The 4,736-nt window shown below is 39.6% G+C and overlaps 1 pseudogene; it reads right to left on the bottom strand.

Annotated features, from left to right (window-relative positions):
• Positions 1–1,586: 1,586 nt before the first annotated feature.
• Positions 1,587–1,705, bottom strand: LOC118604562 (annotated as a pseudogene).
• Positions 1,706–4,736: the final 3,031 nt, after the last annotated feature.

Below are 4,736 nucleotides of genomic sequence, written 5' to 3'. Positions count from 1 at the left end.
CCTGCTGAAAGCTGACTTAGAGCCGCTACGGCCCGGTCAGCGGCGCGCTGTGGGCAGAGCTGGCCCTCGCCACAGCCTGCGGCGCTGGGAGGTGAGCGCGCCCTAAACCGCGAAAAGCCGGCTGGTGTCCCAAAGATTTTCTCTAGCTTGATGCTCCCTCGCCCCATTAAAATGCAAACCTAACAACTCCTGGGAGAAGTAAAGAAAGAGAGGATTTGATTCCAGAACTCTTTAAGAGAATGCGCCCACTAGGTGTCATCCAGCCCCACTAACAGGCAGTAGAGATTAGAGAATAACCCGCGCCAAAAGACAATTCTAACGCGAAAGACTGAGTGACCCCAGACTTTAAAAACCGCTATTACAGTGCGGGGTTGTGCTGATATCGCCTTACCGCTCTCTGCTGGCTGAAAGCACGTTACCCAACATGTATCGGTGGGGAACTACTAGGAAGTGTTTTGTAGCTAGCACTCCTGGTCCTGGCTGGGCTTGCTTTCTTCTAATTCTCTTATTAACAGTCCGAATCGCGTTACAAGCAGAAAACGGTGGAACTGCAAAAGCATCAGCTCCTCCCCAAAGACTCAAAGAGGCAAAGGAACTTCTAGACTTACAGAGCAATAACTAAGCATCAGAGACCAGAACCCATCTCTCTGATCTGTTGAAATAAACTAACGATGTCTTGTGTTTTATTTTACCCCATCTTACCTGGTCTCAAAATAGGTGCCAGATAATACAACTTCGTGACCATTTCCAATACTGCTCATCAAAATTTCCAGCCCTTTCCCTTTCTAGGTACCTCGTTCGATTGGCACTTCTCTGACCCATTTGAAACATGTAAGTAACACGTGTTAACTTCCCACCAACTTAAAAAACCAAGTCATATCTCTTTCTACCAGCTGCACCGACTGTGGAGTTGAAGCCATCATCTGTTACTCTGGGTCTCTGAGTGATGGAGATGAGCAGATGCACTGCCAACCCACACTAGGATGTGCAGTAAAGGAAGAAAATAAATTTGAGATGTTAATTTTACTGAGTTTTAGTGCGTGCTTATTGCTGCAGCATAACCTAGCCTATCTTGACCGATACACAGTTGACCCTTGGACAACTCAGGGATTAGGGGTGCCAACCCCTGCGCGGTCAAAAAAATCCTTGTATAACTTCTGACTCCCCAAAAACCTAGTTGTCCCTCAGTATCTGCAGGTGAGAGGGACTGGTTCTAGGACTCCCTCAGATACAAAAATCCGTGGATGCTCAAGTACCCTGTATAAGGTGGTGTAGATCAATTTATATAATCAGCCTTCTGCATCCACAGACTCCCAGGATCAAAAATGTGTAAGTGGACCTCCACAGTTCAAACCCAGTTTGTTCAAGGGTCAACTGTATTACTTGGGTTGTGTTGCAGAGTCTCCTCATTTGCAATAAAATCATAGCTTCTCTGAGTCTCCTTTTTCTGAAAAGTGTGAATGATACCAAATGCACAAGCTCAAATATCCCATCTTAAAAAAATAAAATTTCCTTTGATATTAGCCTCCCTTTAGCTCCCTCCTCTTCTTCGCTACACAGCCAAGTTTCTTTTTCTTTTTCTTTAAAGCTCACAGCACCCAGTATTCTTAGGTGGTCTCCCATTCAAGTACTAACCAGGCCCAACCCTGCTTAGCTTCCGAGATCAGACGAGATTGGATACGTTCGGGGTGGCATGGCCGTAGACCCAAGTTTTTTGAAAGAGTGGATTAACCAGTGGTCTTTAAACTTTTTTCTTGGACACCTCTTAAAAGTTTTAGGCAAAAGTATGCAGTAGGTACAGGAGAGGAAAAGGGCAGGGGGATTAGTCAACACTGGGTGTAAAAATATATAAACAAGTTTTTCATTTACATCAGAAATTTTATCTTTCATCTTCTTGAACTTCTATTTCCATTCCACTTACTCTACAGAACTATATTTTAAAGTAATATATGCACAAAAGGCTTTTATCAGTTTATAATCACTTTTATCATTTTGTGATAATTCTCTGCAACAAAAATGTGTGTGTGTGTATATATATATATATATATATATATGTCAAAATTTTAAATCTGTTTTACTTCCTATGACAAAAAAGGTTCTTATTAAAATTTTCTTCTGGATTGAATTATCATTACAATCAAAACAAATATACTGTAAATTTCAATAATTGTTTAAAAGTAAAACTATTATTGAAATTATAGCTCTAGTGAGATAGATGGCCTGTTTTCTTTTTAAATGCATTTATCTGTGGATGAACAATACTTTTTGATCCTCAGTTTTATTGAGATATAATTAACATATAACATTTTGTAAGTTTAAGGTGTACATCATAATGAAATCATCATACACATATATATTGTAAAATGATTATCACGATAAGGTTAGTGAATATCTCCACCACCTTTGAATGGCAGGAGAGTATGAGAACATTTAAGATCTACTCTTTACCAAGTTTCAAGTATAAAAATATAGTATAGTTTACTATAATCACCATATTATATATTAGATCCCCTAAAGTCTATTCATCCTATAACTGGAAATTTGTACCCTTTGACCAACATCTTTCCATTTCCTCCACCCTCCAGCCCCTGGCAGTCATTATTCTACTCTCTATTTCTATGAATTTAGCTTTTTTAGATGTCATATGTAAGCAACATCATACGGTATTTATCTTTCTCTGTTTGACTTATTTTACTTAGCATAATGCTCTCAAGGTCCATCTATGTTGTCACAAAAGGCAGGATTTCCTCCTTTTTAATGGCTGAATAATATTTATACATACATATATCTCACAATTTCTTTATCCATTCATTCATCGATGAAGATTTATGCTGTTTCCATGTCTTGGCAATTGTAAATAATGCATGGTGCAGATATCTTTTCAAGATAGTGGTTTCATTTCCTTCAGATATATACCCAGAAGTAGAATTGCAGAGTTATGTGGTAGTTTTGTTTTTAATTTTTTCATAAACCTCCGTACTGTTTTCCATAGTGGACGCACCAATTTACATTCCCACCAACAGCGCACATGAGTTCCCTTTTCTTCACGTCTTTGCCAATACTTATCTCTACTTTTTTTTTCTTTATATAGCCATTCTAGCAGGTGTGAGGCAATGTCTCATTGTAGCTTTGATTTATATTTCTCTGATGATTAATGATGTTGAGCACCTTTTCATATACCTGTTCGCCATCTGTATGTCTTCTTTGGAAAAATGTCTTTTCAGGTCTTCTGGCCACTTGCCCCTGCACCGCCTCCCCTTCCCACCCCCCACCCCCCCTCCCCCGCTCCAAGGAAAATGAATTTATTCAAGAACAACAAGGAATTGCAATTCAGGGCATGTAGTGAACCATATGCAAGTCCAGAGCACAAAGGAGAGGAACTTTCTTTCAGAGAGGAAAGGAAGAGTCAGAGAGGGACTCATACACCGAGTCTCTTGGAGGAGACTGGGACTTCCAAGCGTAGTGGCTTTTCATTGGCTGAGTGGCTGCCAAATAAGGAAAAGATCTTCCTTCCTGCTGGAGTAGCTGAGCAGAAAAACCCCTTCCTGTTTGGAGTAATGGACTATGAGTGGTGAGTGAAAGCTCCCCCTACGGGCCCTCAAAACTCCAATTTAAATGAGGTTTCTGTTTATTATCTTCACACTGTCTTTTTCTGCCATTTCCTTTCTTTTGTCCAATTATTTCTCTTTGTCACTTATATGTAAATGAAAACGTCTCAAATGTTTCCTTGGTTCCTTTAAGGGTTCCTTTGTTTTGCTTTGTTTGGGGGGTTTTATTTTTTAATTAAGTTTATTGGGGTAACATTGGTTAATACAATTATATAATTTTCAAGTATTCATTATCATTTGACATCTGTATATTCTATTGTGTGTTTACCAGCAAAGTCCAGTTTCCTTCAGCTACCATACATTTGATCCTCTTTACCCACTTCACCCTCCCCCTAAACTCTATATTTGATGCTCTTTACCCTGTCTATCCCCCACCCCACGAGAAACCACTAGCCTATAGTCCATGTCCATCAGTCTGTTTATTTGTCCTGCTCATTTGTTGCTTTTAGGTTTACATCCCACATATAAGTGACATCATGTGATTTTCAACTTTTTCTCTCTGGCTTATTTCGCTTAGCATGATTATCTCAAGCTCCATTCATGTTGTCGCAAATGGCAGTATTTCATCTCTTCTTATGGCTAATATTCCATTGTATATATGTACCACAGCTTCTTGAGTCAATCATCTATCATAGGACACTTCGGTTGCTTCCATGTCCTGGCCACTGTGAATCATGCTGCTATGAACATTAGTGTGCAAATATCTTTTGGGATATGGCTTTTCAAGTCTTTGGGGTAAATACCCAGTAGAGGGATTGCTGGATCATATGGTAGATCAATTCTTAGTTTTTTGAGGACCCTCCATACTGTTTTCCATAGTGGCTGTACCAATTTGCAGTCTCACCAGCAGTGTAGGAGGGTTCCTTTTTCTCTGCATCCTCTCCAACATGTTATTACTTGTCCTGTTGATTATAGCCATTCTAACACATGTGAGATGGTATCTCATTGTGGTTTTGATTTGCATTTCCCTAATAGCTAGCGATGGTCAGCATCTTTTCATATATTTGTTGGCCATTTGTATGTCCTCTGGGAAGAAGTGTTTGTTCAGGTCCTCTGCCCATTTTTTGATTGGATCATTTGTTTTGTTGTTATTGAGTATTTTGGATATTAGGACCTTATCAGAGGTAT

This window comes from Rousettus aegyptiacus, unplaced genomic scaffold, assembly GCF_014176215.1.
Source record: "Rousettus aegyptiacus isolate mRouAeg1 unplaced genomic scaffold, mRouAeg1.p scaffold_m13_p_6, whole genome shotgun sequence".
Taxonomy (NCBI): Eukaryota; Metazoa; Chordata; class Mammalia; order Chiroptera; family Pteropodidae; genus Rousettus; species Rousettus aegyptiacus.
This window is presented reverse-complemented; position numbering and strand designations above follow the sequence as displayed.